The following is a 15,671-nucleotide window of genomic DNA, read 5'->3' as shown; positions in this document are numbered from 1 at the left end:
TTTATTTTTTCTTTTGCAAACAAAGGGGAAAACAAATCTCAGCAACAAAACCTTCGTTCTAATTTTGCCTGTGTTCTCATGATTTTGTCTAAATCCCGAAAGAAAATTAAAAACTACTTCTTCATGTACTTCATAGGTCTTATAACCTGAAGATCAATTCAGTAAAGCCTATGATAATTTCATTGCTGACTTTTAGAGAGACTGTATTTTCACTCCACAGACTCTTAGTCTTAAAAGCTAATGGGAAATTTCACTTATTAGTAAGTGTAGTACGTGATTTGTTTCTGTCCGTACTAAAAGAGCACTCTTAAGGTTAATGTACCTGCATGCCTTGTATGAAGGTAAATAAAGGAGATGCCTGTTATCTTCTATCTGAATATGTTGCCACAAATGTTAAGGCAAGGTCAAAACCTTCGTTTCAAGCTTTAACACGCTTCCATTTGCCTTGTTCAAACACTGTGTATAGGCTTATATCCTGCAAATGGTGGTATGAGGCTCATCCAAGGGTCAGTCCTGATAAGCGAGTTAGGACTTGGGTCCACGCACAGTATGACCCTTGCTCAAACCAGCACAGGAAGAAAGAGCAGAAATCTGGAGTCCTGGCAAAGTTTTCCTCTTTTGCTTCTTATCTGTTCCTGATATCAGGTGGCCAGGGCACTGCTGGTCAACTGTTCCCAACTGGAAATAGGTCAAAAGAAAAATAACACGATGGGCAGGGCAGGCTCTGGGGACTGCCAGGCTTTCTGGGTGGCTCTGCTGTGAGCTAAAATGCACTGCAGACACAACAGTGACTGAGCTGTGGCACAATGCAGGCTGCAAGCAGTATCTTAAAGGTAATATTGCTGATTCTTTTCCAATATTTTAAATATCTGAGGATATAGTTAATTTGTAGGTGCTGCCACTTCACATATGTTTTTTGTTTAGTTTTAGAAATGCTAGTGCACACAGATGGACAGTCTGAAAAATATGTTGACAATAAAGCACACTACATGTAGTGGTAAAGAGAGATAAACTCTTAACAAGGCTCAGGTTTTGTAGCAATATGTAAAAGATATGAGAAGCACAAAATGCACTGTGTAGGAATAGTTATGTTCCCATAGAAGAGGGTGCATCTGTATGTGCAGCAGCCAGATAGCTATCCTGCAAAGCACTCTGCAAAGGGCAGTGCTGGTATGCAACCGCCAGTCAGCAGTTCTGCTTCCTCCTAAGGGCACATCATCCTGTAGTCTACTACCCAACAAGGGCTTATGGCTCTTTCATGTGTTTTGTTGGTTATTTGGGTTTTTCTTTTGGGGGCAATGAGGAGGATTCTATTGACCTCTTTTTCCCATGCAATGAATAAGTCAAGATCATCCAGCATTAACTCTTGGAAGAATATTTGAAAAATACCACCTCAGAAACTCAGTCCTGACACTGAAGCTGTGGGCCACACACACCCCACATATAAATACACCAGAAGAGTTAATAGCCTGGTGATGAGGCATGCAATGGGAGGCAGAAGGCTCACACCGAAGCCCTTCTTCCATTGACCTCATGCCACCGGTCTGTCTTCTAGGGCTGCGTGAAAACTGCCTGAATACAAAGTATAAAGTGGGAAATACTCACACTGTACATGGAGATTCAAACTATGAAGGTATTTTAGGGACCTTTCTCTTTCATTTTGAATCAATATTTTATTCTGGACCTAAGAAGTCATTTCTTTCTGGACATTTTATCAAAAGTGAGCCATTCCCATGAAAGTTTCCATTTCTATAAATTAACATTTCTTCTAGTATGGAGTGAACTTCCATTTTGCACTGCTTTGTAGAATTATGCAACTCTTTGCCATAAAGAGTCTTTGTCAGCTGGGGTCCCAGTCTGGTGTTGAGGGAGATGACACATTCTTGTAGATATGATACTTGGACTCAGAAAGTTTTGGCTTACGAAGCATTTGGTTCATTTTCAGACTGTTGAGGGACTGGGGCTAGTTCACTTCCCTTTTCCTCATACTGTCCTCCTTGAAAAATGAGAGTGCTGGTACTGATCTTATTCTTATTGTGCTTCAGAATGTACAGATGGAAATGCTATAAGTGTATTTTATGTATATGCTTTATGCATATTCTAAGGCAACATTCTGTATCAGCAAGATTCAAAGATTGGGCTTTTCTAAGCATTTAATTTGATTGGCACTCTTGAATAACTGGACCATGTAGATGAGGTACATTATAATGTCTTTGTGCTGGAAGCAAGAACTTGATCCATAGGAGTGCATCACCTATGGGTCCTTTACGTTTTGCTTGGAAAATGGCATAGTTTATCCTGAAACCAGTCCTGTGTTACTGAGTAGGCATCTGATCTGAGACATCCCTGTTGACTGCAGCCTGCCCTCTAGATTCGTAGAACAGTTACATGTCCAGTCCATGAATATGGTCAGGCTATTCTGTCTTCACTCATAGTTTTGTAGTTGTCTTTGTTTGCTATTGTGAAGTGCAGCTTTGGCTGCTGTGAATGGGGGCGGTGTGTCCTGTCAGTTTACATCAACTGATGATTTTGCCTAATGATTTCCCTCTCCCTACTCTTTTCCTCGGGGTGACACCTTATGGGTGGTGTTGACTCCAGAGCAGTTGCCCCACGTTAACACATAAGGCTTTATGCAGGCATTGGGCAGTGAACTATGCTATCCTTTCAAGATACAGTGTTGTTTTACCTATTTATGTCTCTTCCTGAAATTGTGAGCATGTCCACCTATCTAATAAAAAAAACAAAAAGATGGCTCTTTCGTATGCTGGTGAAAAGCTTTTCATATATTTATGTTAAAGTAACATAATTCAGTTTATCGTAAACATGTAAAAACCATCGGGTTTGGTTATTTTTCATGTTAATGTCTAAATCGATGTTCTGTCTCTCATTATAATTTTTGTTTATGTGTTTGTTCTCTCCAGACACAGGTACTGTAGTTTTTAGGTATCAATTAATCTTTATTCCTCTCTCACAAACAAAAATCATGTTACTATGATATCCTGCAGCTCTCTGTTGTTTACATAGTATTAGCACAGGGAAATACTACTTTCAGTTTGATACATAATGCCCTCCTTGTCTCTTGTGCCTTTTGTCTGTAGGCTATTATGCATGTGAGTAAAACCATGCATGACTTGAGCAAATGTTTGAATAGGGTTCTTGTGCAGTAGGGCTGTATAAGCCATTAGGCATACTCTCTTTAACTTGGTGATGAAAACATCGTGGTACATTTGGTGGCACAAAATAGAGTAAAATTGCTTTTGTGGCAGCAGAATAAATAGCATTCTAATTTGGTTTTGTTATTGTGTACGTGCATGTGCTTCATACTTCTGGCAAAACTATCAAGCAGGACCAAGCATGAAACATGTTAAGGTTATTAGAGTTGTGGAGTGAAAGCTGAGCTGGAAAGAGAAAAAAACTGTATTGCTTTTTTCATTTTGAAATTTGAAATCAATGTTATTCTGTAATGTTTGTGCTCTGAGCCCTGAAATCTGTTAATAGGCACGTGAGGCTGTCGCTAACCATCTTTTCTATGTATAAAGCCTTTTGTAAGAATATTGGTTTTCTTTTCTCTATATATGTGCTGAATACTATGACAGGGACTTGAATTTTTGCTGTGGGAATGTGAAAAACATGGGAAGCCGCTCTCTGCCAAGCTATTTCCTTAAGGATCCACTTTACATACTGCCAGATCAATGACTTGTCAGGTGTAGTTATGTGCCATAGCAATGATCTGAGGTCAATGAGATGAAACCAAGGTATGTATTCCCAGCAGATCCCAGCTATCTATTTAACATTGTCAAACTAAATTTTCCTTGGTACAGAGCATCCTTGTTGAGTTTCATTTGTTTCTAGATTTGGTTAACTCTGAATTTGCACCTATTTTATCAAATTCTGACAAGGGAAAAAGTATTTTATTTTGTTTTGCTTTGTCTTGCAATAATTTACTATATGTTTGCTATTTTGCCTTTCAACACAAAACCATGCTTGCTATATCTATTTGCAACTCTTCCTGGTCTAGGGAAAGTGTCTATTTTATGTATAAAATAAATAAATGCTTTGATGTAATGGCAAGGTGGTATTTAATTAATCTCTCCAACAGTAACATAAATTTAGTGTCTCCTAAACACATAAACATTTTCTTGGAAAATACCATCTTATGGATATAAACCACTTGTTTTGTCTTGCAAGCCAATATTTGTGAAGCAAAGGTTATACAGATTGGGTCTGTAAACCAGTATTTTTACATGGAGTCACTTCTCATTGTGTCCCAGAAAACCTTCATTTTAACAATTTTTCAAACTTTTTGATACCAAAAGATAAATTATTTTCTTAAAATGGATTCAGGATTTTCCTTTTTTTTCCTAAATAAAATGAAATAAAATAAAATAAAAATTTCTGCTAGCCTAATGACTGAGAACTGATAAGCATTAAAAACAAACACACTTTTGGTACTGTGTACTGCGTACAGTGCAACAGCATTTTTAGCTATTGCATGTATCTTATTGAAAATAAAAGACACAAATGACAATGTAGAAATTCAACATCTGGATTTAAAAAATGCATTTCTTAAGTGGAGTTACAAAAAATGAAAGAGGAAAGTGGTTTATTTAGGGAAAAAAAGAGACAATGAAGTAACAGGAAACTAAAACCAGAACTTTTACAGATATATATTAAAAATATTGATTCAGAAATGCAGACATCCTGACTGAAAGATGCAGCAAAATTTTGTATGAAAAATCTGTTTTGCTTTCAAGATGTTGTAATTCATCCTTAATCTGTTGTTTTGCTAAAGATAGTCTAAGCACTGTAATTTGAGCATAAGGTAGTGTAAGTCTGCATTGTGATTTTTTTTTTTTCAGATATTATGAAGTTGTCTGTTGATTTTCTGAGCTGCAAGACCAGTGCTGAATCATTTCAACAACTGTACTTTATGTTTCAAAAACATGTAAAAAAATTACAGTTCTTCGAACAGAAGAAGCAGAGATCTGGTTCCACAATGGAGCACTGGAAAAATAACACAAAGGTGGGATGTAAGACGATAGCCTCATCCTTTAATGGGGGAACATTTGTGGCTAACTTATAAAGTTGATACACAATTTGAGGAAACGAGCATCCCACCCATTTTTCTTTGTGTGTTCCATAGAATTCACATCCTTCCATTTTTGTTTTTTGTTTCCTTGAATTGTGCCTCATAACTTATTGTCATTGCTCATTAGCTGTTGATGTGTTAGGAGGGTTGTCCAGACAGTGACACTGCATGGAAATAGCTGAGTAGTTCAGAAAACAGATTCATAATTCACGATGACCTTTAATGAAATGCAAATCTAAAGAAAGCTGCTTTCAGTTTACCACATCTGAAACAAAATGAGAACTATTATTTTCTTTAGTCTTTGCTGTCATGATATATAGATACTCTAACGCAGAGGAAACATATCTTAGCATGCAAGCCTGCTTTTATCATTCTTTTGGTGAATGGGATGTATCCTTTGAACTCTTTTCCTTCTGACCATCAGATTTAGGGCCTGGTTGATCAGCTCTCAGCCAGGGCTGCTACATGGTTTGACAGGCAATCCTGGGAGCCACAACGTGTTTCCATCTTACCCCATTCGCCTGGAAGGGAAGCGCTCTGTGTAGCTCTGAATGCAGGACTGTTTGTATCTTCCCTTTCTAACTCCTCCCTGTTTTCCCAACAGCAGCAAGAAAATACCAGATCCAGACTCCTTTCTCCATCCTACCATGCCAGAGCCACACCACTGTAGCAGTTTGGGTTGCTCCAAACCAGCTGGCAAAGAAAAGTATCCATATGACAGCCGTGCGGGATGGCAAGGCGGGGGTGGGGGCTGGAGAGGACTACACTCTCCAGGGTAGCTGCGTTTGGGCAAGCTGCAATCTGGTCCTCAGCATGCACCTGCCTGCAGCAAGGGTCTGACAGCATCACTGCCAAGGGAGAGCCCGCAGGAGGGCAGAAAGCACTGGGGGCCACATCCTCAGCTGCTGCTCTGCTCCAGCAGGGCAATGAAAGCCAGTCCTGCTTTCATCAGGTGAGGAACCAAGCCCAAAGGCTAACTCAGTGAATTTTTCCCCAATCCAGTTTATCAGAGGGTGAAATTAGCCTCTCCCCGCAGACAAACATACTGCCAAGACCGAGCACTTGCCTCTCCAGAGCACATGCCTCTCCTGGAGCCTTTCTCTCCACTCCCAGGGCTGCTCAGTGCCCTACCCTCTGCAGCTTCATGCTACTCAGCTGTGTTTTCCTTCTCCAAACCCCTGTAGAGAGGGGTTGTGCTGGCTGCTCACCTCTCTGCAGAAGACACTGCACCCTGCCCTGCCCTCCCTGAGGTGGATTTTGTCCAGGTGCTGTAGCCCAAACGACAGCTTGTGGGGATACTGGGGCAAAACACTGCCTGTCAGGCCTATCAAGGGACTCTGTTTTACACATTTGGCCCTGAATGGGGAATAAATGTTCATCAAAGTGACAAAAGAGGTGCTATCCTATTGCCTTACACAGATGGGAAACCTACTTGCTTTGGCCATATTGCTTTTGAGCAATTCCCCTAGTTCATCTGCATAAAAATATCTGTCCCATGAGCCTTAGATCTCCTATGGGCAGCTCATTTGGGACACTTCACAAATCTGTCTGATGGACACTTACTGTATACATCTGGCTTGCTCATATTTCTAAAACTGAGCAAAGGACTTCTTTATTAGTGACTGTTCCCTCCACTTGCGTGGAACGGCGTTGGTTACCCAAGAAGGAATGCCTGCCGTGCTGAAAAATGGGGAAGATAATCGTCTGCAGCTTGAAAATGGAGCTGTGTCACAGCACTTGTTCAGTCGCATTACAAATAAAGCCAGGATGGCAGGAGTAGAGACAGACCAGAGTGTATAAGATAGTTTTATGTTGAGTGAAATTTAAGACCTACTACTGGAAATAAATGCTTCCTTCACAATGCGGGAGCAAGGAAGGGAGAACATATTTTCTGAGCAAATTGCAAAAGTTCAGGAAATTCTTGGCTCACCATTTGTTCCAAGTGATTTAAAAGAGAAGGAAGAGACTCTATCCAGCATAAATCATATTTTAAAGAATTTCCCAATATTGCTTCCTGTCTTTGTGCTTGGGCAGCAGATTGTGTACAGAAATAAACCAAATTTGCTTTATCTTTTCAGAAGAAAGTATCTGCTGTATCATTTGCTATCTCTCGTTCATTCATTCATTCAAAAACAGCAGGAAAAGGGCTTTTGTACTTAAGAACAGTCAAGGTCAGGGATTTTGGTTTTGATGTTGGCTGCCAGTAGCTTGACTTCTCTGACTACTTTTTCCAAGTCAATCTTGGATAGCAATCTAATTGCTACAGGGAGATACTTCATAGCTACAGGTTAGCTGCAGTGAGCACAGAACAGAAAGATATTTCAGGACAAAATTAAGAGTGTTGTACTGTCTCAGCCCCTATTCCTGTCAATCTCAAATGAAGTTGATCAAGCCTACTAAAGGGCTGCAAAATTTCACCCCGATACTGCAAAATCTTTTTCATGCACGGTCACCTTTGGAGTCTGTATGAGCAAAAGCTTTACCTATGTCACTTGTTTTACAGAATCAGGGCCTTATACACCAGGATTCACCATAACAGATATTCCTTTTCATACAAGCAATCAAAAATGCAAAGCAATGTTGTGATTTTGTGAAAAAGAGAACCAATGAAAGTGACGATCTGCATGTCTGGGGCATTTTTCCAAGCCATAATACCTTGACATTGCACAGCCAATTGTCCTGTCTCATTCAGAGTCAACCTACTGTATTTTTAAAGCCTCAAGGTATTAGCTACATGAAAGTAAAATAAATCATTAGCCAAAATATCTATACCATTAAACATCAGTACAGAAGTATGAGCATTTCTTGTTCAGTTTATTTTTCTGGCAACAGGGCGTTTTGGTGGCAGGCAGGCACAGTAGAGGGAGAAAGCTAGAAATACGTTGTAGTTTATTCCCTGGTCTGTAAAACTGAGCCACCATACAAGAGTGAGACTTTATTCATATATGCACTGACAAGTCCCGTTTAAGCCACTCATTATCAGTCTGTGACACATAGAGAGATTTCACTTTTTTTTTTTTTTTCACCTTTTAATGTAATTCTCAAGATTTTATGAATGTATCAATTAGAGGTTTCCGGTAATGGAAAGCAGGCTTCAAACTCTGGAGGAATACAATAAATCACCAGCCATATGGGCTTTTGTCATTAAAAGAAAGCCATAATAAGACAAAAGCTGAAGTAAGCTAAAACAGCTGAACAGTGATCTGAGGCGGTCCTATGCAAAACTCACTACCTTGGCTTGTTCACAGGCAGCTTCTTTAGAAAACTGAAAGAAAACCTTTTTCAACTCTTTATTTCTTGGCTGCGTTGGAAAGAAAGCGAAGAAAAAGCCATCTCAGTGCCGCTTTTCATGCTCTGCTTACTTTGTTTTCACATGAGATCCTGTGCGCTACCTTTGTTTTTTTCCCCTTGCTTTTTAGAGGGCTCCTTGTGCAGGACAATAGGGAGTCCTGACAACAACAGGCAGTTGCTCCGAGGCCTAGTGGTTCAGCAGGATTCACTCCAAGAAACCGAGAGGGGTGTGTTGAGTCTTTTTTCCATCCCTGGCCATTACAGTTAGCGGGCCAGATGGCACGAGATGGGCGCAAAAAATAACGACAATAAATAATACTGTGAGTTGCAACGTGGACCAAGCTCGGTTACTTCCACTTCATCACACTGTTTGGAAGTGCCTTTGATGTATAAAAGCACCCCCTAAGATAATGAAATGCGGTGGCAGCTGGCTAATGGCTGGGAAAGTGCAAACCCTGCATTGAACTCTTCCCACCAGGCTATTCAGCACCCAGGCAATGTCAGTCTCAAGGAGACAAGGAGACAGGGAAGAAACGGAGGCTTGTTGCTGTGCAGCCTTTGGGCTTCTGGGCAGGCTGCTGTAGGTGGGGTATTATTTGCCTTGCTGAATAGAAGTGATGTGCCTGAGGCAAAGGGAATGTTTTTACTGTCTTAACAGATTAACCTTGCAGACTCTGTCCTAGAAATGTTAAATGAAGCCACAGGGTCACACTGCTTGAAGACACACTGCTCTTGGGTAAACTTTAAAATGAACTATTATTTTTTTTACTACAGTCCTGTCAGTCATGCAATCAGGGTTAGTTTCCTTTTGGGGAGGACTAGCTCGTGGCTTGCCTCCATGGCAAACAAAAAAATAAACACAGCCAGACTTTTTTCTCAGCTGTTCCAGGCCTAAATGCGGTGCAGGGTCAATGACAAAGATACAAAATAGACAGCAGACACAGACAAATATGAAAACTGTATTTGTTCAGGAGCTTTGAAACAGTAGGGGATTTATTCCTCGAACACAAAGAAAAGTTTCTGGTCCCTCTGTTATATGATCCTGTGTTAAGAATATTATAATGGGGTCTGACCCTACAAATACTTGATTAGACGTGCACTTATCTTCATGCACATCATTAGTTCTGCTAGCCTCAGTGCCACTGTTTGTCACCAGAAATTTCATAATATGCACAGACTTTGCAGGTTTGGGGCTTGCCACTGCCAAATGCAGCAACAGCGTGCCTCAGCAGAGAAGGTGCGACGTGAGCTTTGAAATGAGGTCTCATCATAAAAAGAGTAAGTGGTGAAAGTAAAACCAGAATAAATGTTTTGGGGAAACAGAGATCAGCACTGACTTTTATTATTTGGCAGAAAATGATTATTTTTTCCTAGTTAAATTTGGGCATATTCATGCACAGTTATGAAATTCAACTTGCCAACTGTCTGGATACAAGGGCTGGCTTATTCTGAAATATTGCTGTCCAGGGTGTTCGGATCTTTCAGGCAAGGGCAGGGTCATGTATGACAAATGGTCATATTGTGACACTTTTACCCCCAAAACAGAAGTCCACAATTGGCTGAGAGCTGCGGTAGCCTCTGAATCTCATCAATTCAGGAGGGGGCAGAAGATTAAAAAAGGGTCATTTTGCATACTCTGTCTTAAATAAGTAGCCAGTTCTATACTGAGGGCAAGGCTACTGAATCTCAGTGTATATTTCCATTGACTGTATGCCAAAGGTGTATTGATTATAATTGCTTAGGCTAATGTGTACTGTATCCCAAAGTACAGCTCTAATAAATTTCCTAAAAGTAAGCATAAGTCAATATCACCAAAATTTTCAGTGCCTAGTGTGAATAGCTCTATTTAATACTAAGATTATGGCAGCAAACTTCTGACCTATTCCTTTTGATCCCTTATCCTGGCAATGTGTAGTTGCTTTTTAGGAAAAGTCGTTTTGTTTCATTAGATTGACATTCACTAAGAAATTCCAGCCTGGGTGGATATATTGTCTCTATCCATTAGCCTTAGACCATGCCTTCCACAGAGCTTGTTTTCTAAATCTGGTTTTGAGAGCTGTTTGCTTGACAGACTGCATTGCAGACTTATGATTGATTGTTTCTGGCTCTTTTTGATTGCTCTGCTAATCTCTAGACTTTGGCCTTGAGGCTATTATTTATATAGTACTTTTATTGGTGTTTGTTATTTGAAACTTTGTTTTCAGTAGATTTGCGGCCTCTTTCTAAACTGCTTTTCTGATTAAATTTTGTCAGAAAGGTTGGGTGGATTACTTTACCTTTTTTTCCCCTGTTTGTTCTCCTCCTAATCGTTCAGTTGAGAACTCACCTGCCTTTTGTTTGTGCCTGCCTTTGTGATTTGTTCTCAGATTAGAAGGGGCAGCTGCACAGCTTTTACTTTTATTAATTCTTCGCAATGAGTCAGGCAAAATATTAATCACCCATGTACTGCTCTCCCAAACCCTCAAGTGAATAACAATAGAACTCTGTCCTCCACAGTTCAGAAAAAAATATTTTAATATTTTGACTGTCACCTCATGCAGGTGGGGTTTTTTTGTGTGTATCTAGATGTATCTGTCATAAGGACAGAATCAGCTTAAATATCAGAACATATGAAACTAGACTGACCTTTCGACAGTTTGTCTAAACTTATTTCTGCAAGAGTTAGAGTGTGAAATTCAAATCCAGATTTAGGCCTCAGCCCTGCAATGCCAGGAGTTCAGTGGGATAAATGCATGCATCCAGTATTTCCCGTGCATACATCTCTCCAAGGCATTGTGGTTCTCAGCTCTCTGATTCTTCAAGTTTTATCTACCACAAAATGTATTTTGGTCCTTTTTAAACCTGCTAATAAAGTGGCTTCTGTCTTGGTTTGTGATTTGCAAACTTTTACTATTTCTCAGTTATTGGGCATTCTTCCTGTTTACATTTTACTGCTGATTTCTTGGTCAATGCCATATCCTTAATGGGGAGTCGGCTTTCTTACAATTTACTTAAAATAATCTCTTATGTGGGACTGTCTTCCTACTAATATTTTCCAAAAATGTGTTTTCTTTTTCTTTTGGGCTCAGGGGTAAGCGGGAAGGAGGGAGAAGGAGTGGAATATGCCATAGATTAAGCTAAGCTACCCAAAGACCCATATTCATATAAAATTTCAGATTTTATGTTACTACATTTCAATTTCTCAAACTTGAGGCTCCAAGACCTTGGCTGAGCAAGAAGCTGAACGGCTGCAATGACAGCTAAAGCCAGTGGTCTTTGCAAGCACTTCAGTTTTTCAGGAATTGGACAGGATGCTCAGAACAGGAGCTTCAGTGGAGAGACAGTTAAGCGCAGAACACCACTGATGGTAAACGCTTAAGTGCCTAATATTTGGGATCCCACATGAACTGATGCACAATTAGTGGGTTATTTTGAAAATGTAGTTCTTGGCAAAGAATGATAACAGTGTAATATGCTAGCCAATACTGAATTTGTCCATGCCCCAGGTCTGTGTGTCTACATAATATGTGCTGAGGCTGATAAAGAAGATAAACTTGTTTTCTTGTTAACCATTGCTATTTCTTTGTGTACTGTGCTGAATGGTTGTATACCTCCTCATGGGGCCCTGGTTATTGAATTTTGGTTTTCTAATTATGACATCCTTTATAACAGACAGTGTACGTTTGCAGTGGTTGAGATGTGTTCATCTCCTGAGCCATCCCACTCCTGATATGCTAAACCAGGCTACAATTTCTCTCCCTTCTTCACATTTCAGCTACCAGCAGTGGATTTGCTTTGCTCCTTCTTTTTAGGCTGAACACTTAGATTACTCCCTCAGTTCTACACTGGCTCTTTTAACCTAATTTCTGTCCAGTTCTGTATAAGTATTTGCCTTACATTTTTCAAAGACACATTAGCATTCATCATTCTCCAGACTCACCTCCTGGCTGAATGGTTTTCTGAGTTCATTTCCATTGCTCATACTTTGTGAATTTTTGACCATTTCAATTTGCATTTTTATCAGTTCTCTGAACCTTCCATCTTTAGCTTTTTTAATGTGGTAAGTGATTCTTTTGACATCTGGGGTTGCTGAAGCGACACACAGGATGGGTCCGACTCTCTTTTCAGGCTGACGTGGTGATGATCTCTTGAGGTACTTTTAGTGAAACCTTCTCCACTTTCTGGACTGCAGCCGGAGCTCATTCCAAGCTCCATTTTGTTCTGCTGCAGGTTCCACTGGCAGTGTTTCTTTGAACCTCTGAAGCTGTTATAATAATAATTGGATTATAAGCATAGTGAGTTGTTTGATCCTTTGTGTACTTTTGATGCTACTTTAACATTTTTTTTTGTTTTAATACCAATACCTTAACTAAAGTTAGTTTCCAAAGATATGCACAGATTTGCTTCAGTGGATCCGGCCCTATTCTCTACATTCATTATGAGTTTTTTCTTCCAGCCAGAGTCTGTCAGAGGTACATGGCATTTGATAGATATTTTCTCTCTCTCAGGAGTGAGATTCAACATCTGCTGTATGACTGACTTCAAAGGCTTTCTCCCAGTGCAACCTCTGTGGAAGTTTAGCCTACTTACACGAGCTAATCTATGAGCGACTATATTACAGTGTTTTATCTGCTGGAGTCTACAAAGCATTTGATAGTCTTCTTTAAAAACAATGCATTGAGGTGGTTCATTTCCAAAGAAAAAAGTCAGAAAAGCATTAATTTCTAGAGTCCAGTAAAAAAAGAAAATAAACCCCAGACTGTTTTGCTGATTTTTTTTAAAAATCATCCTGAATATCTTTTCTCACCAGTGTGGAGGTGTACCTTTGTGTCACCAGGTCAGGGTCAGAGTTTCTCTTGGAAATACATGGTAATTGCCTTTGAGCTGTAAGTGCTCCAGAGCAGACCTGCCCTCTCCAACAAAAGTCTTCAAGGGTATTTCCATTGCTCTGATCCACTCAAAGTGAGTTGCTGGAAGTCTCTGGGCTTGCTGCCAGAAGAAATGGGATTGATTGGAAGACCCTCTGTGCTGCAAGAAACTCCAAGCAGCGTTCTTTGAGAGGACTTATTACCAGTAAAATGTAGGCATTTTCAAAGTGAGAACAAAGTAAAACTACCAGCTGTCAGCTAGAAGAAGGAAGAGAGGAGGAAAGAAATGAAAAAAACTTAGTGTGTAGTTGATAATTAATCTGCAAGGCGCTGCAGACTGCAGTTAGACTTTGTAGTATCTAGAGAGAAAAAGAAGATGTCATCCATGATCACACATATTCTCCTGTACTTCCATCAGAACTTGTTTAGGCCTTACCTCTTCAAAGACTTGTGCACGTATTTAATCTTACTGACTCTTTAAATGGTAAAACTAAGCATGTAGGTCAATCTTTGGAGGAAAAAGATGTGCATATTTTTCCCAAAGTGCACACCAGCCAAACTAAACTGCAACAAAAAATCAGGGAGTGTTTCCAAACCATTGTGTGTAGACTTGCTTGGAGGGGTTTTTGAATTGCATCTCTTTCAGATGTCGCTGATACTCTTGAGTATCAGGAATGTGATGGATACACAAGATTTTATTTGAGTTACCTCAAGTGCTTTACAGTGAGCCAAACTTCTATTTTCCAGTAACTGAGTTTTCAAGAGGAAAAAAAAATCTTGCTCACTTGTGACAAAAACCAGAAAACACATTCATTTCGGGGAAAAAAATGAAATCTTATAAAAATCTGCTTTGATTAAGGAACCAAAGCCTTGCATTTTATTAGGCGGCAGGCTGGGAGCAGGGTGACCGTTTGGGTGGAATAGCTCAGGTTTTGTGGGCCCACAAGGATCTTTCTGAGGAAATATGTCCATAGGAAATTTTCCAAAATGGCTATCTGCCTTGGATGGAATATTTCTGGAAAAAAATTTAAAGGCAAAATAATTAAGTCTCTCTGAAAGCTGCTTTTAAGAGAAAACATGTTTTTCTTAATAAAAAGGAAAAAACCCTCAAACCCGCAATGAAATCTTTGGGGAACACTTGCACCTATATAGGTCTGAAATGATACTGTGAAACCTGACAAGGTTTTTTATTTTTAAGGAATTTTCTTGTTGCCTTCTTCTCCTTTGGACAAATTGACTGATGTTGGGCAACCTGAACATTTAAAAATATCTCTTCATATGTGCTCTACTGAGACTTGTTACAGTTTGGCAGCTAAAATCTCAGAAAATGGGGAAAAGAGGCAAACCAAAAGGGGGAAAAATGAAAAAGAAAATAAATGAGAAAAATAATGTAAAGGAGATGAAGGAGGAAAAGGAGAAAAAGAAGATAAAGTTAAAAAAGAAGAAAAAGAAGAAAACCGAATCTGTCATTCAGAGACATATGCTCGCTCCAGGGCGCCTTGCTCCAATCAGAACTTTGTTTGGTGCTGCTTTTCCTGGTTGAAGATGGTACCCGGGTGCCAGGAGCCCTTGTAGAAATTAAGGAGGCTGCTCATGGCTGCCTAGGTGATGTGGAAGAGTAGTTAATTTACCTTGTGTGAAGAGTGATCATGAGCTAAGGTTCAAGCCTAGTGGTGGTAGAGGGTTACTTACTAAGATAATGATCATGAAGGATGAGCTGGAAATGCTTAGTGGTGGAAAAAGAGTAGAAATGTGAAGGTCTGGGAGAGTGAGACCAAAGGAGAGGCTGTGGGGAAACACAGCAAATTAATAGGGAAAACTGGGTTGGGAATGAAGGGCATTTGTGTGAAAAAATGTTTTTAAGATTGTGACTGCAAATAATGTAGGAAGGAATGTTTGGGCCTTGGGTAAGGAAGTTGAAGTGTGAAGGCTGGGAGTGGGAGAAAAAGTAGAAGGCATAGGGAAGAAACAGGCAGGAGCAGGACAGTTTGATCAAGGCAGGTTTGTCAGGACGAGAGCGTATGGTCTTCTCCCGTGCATACCCCTATCCACAGACTGGAATGAAGTGCCAGTTTCTTCACTGGCAGCAAACGTTTGTGAAATTCGCTGCCAGATTATGTGCCCATTCTTCTTCAGTTTAATCAATCTTCAAAAAGAAAGTATGAAATAGAATTTGAAATAGCTGCATGTTGAGTCCACTGTGCAGACTGAGGCAGGGTGGGAGAGGGCAGGGAATAAATGTGTGGTTATAAAATTAAGACTATAGCTGAGTGCATTCACATAAGTGGACTGGATTGATGTTGCCAAAGCAGCTTTCATTCTGGCATTTTCAACCTTCTGAATGCTGACTCTGCAACTTTAGTGTAGTTTTAATGCACTTTAACTATATATGAATAGAAAACTGTAGAGTTGTGGCACAACAGGCCATATGGCTGGTCAGTATT

At 39.9% G+C, this 15,671-nt stretch overlaps 1 long non-coding RNA gene across 1 annotated transcript; it reads left to right on the top strand.

Moving 5' to 3' along the window:
- The first annotated feature begins 1,384 nt into the window (after positions 1–1,384).
- Positions 1,385–7,173, top strand: LOC135313224 (uncharacterized). The gene is made up of 2 exons (XR_010372864.1): positions 1,385–3,755; positions 4,860–7,173. It is a non-coding gene; the product is annotated as an uncharacterized LOC135313224 (long non-coding RNA).
- The last annotated feature ends 8,498 nt before the right edge of the window (positions 7,174–15,671 follow it).

Source organism: Phalacrocorax carbo, chromosome 1 (genome assembly GCF_963921805.1).
Source record: "Phalacrocorax carbo chromosome 1, bPhaCar2.1, whole genome shotgun sequence".
In the NCBI taxonomy this organism is placed as follows: domain Eukaryota; kingdom Metazoa; phylum Chordata; class Aves; order Suliformes; family Phalacrocoracidae; genus Phalacrocorax; species Phalacrocorax carbo.
Note: the sequence above shows the minus strand (reverse complement) of the source record. Positions and strands in the feature narration are given on the sequence as shown.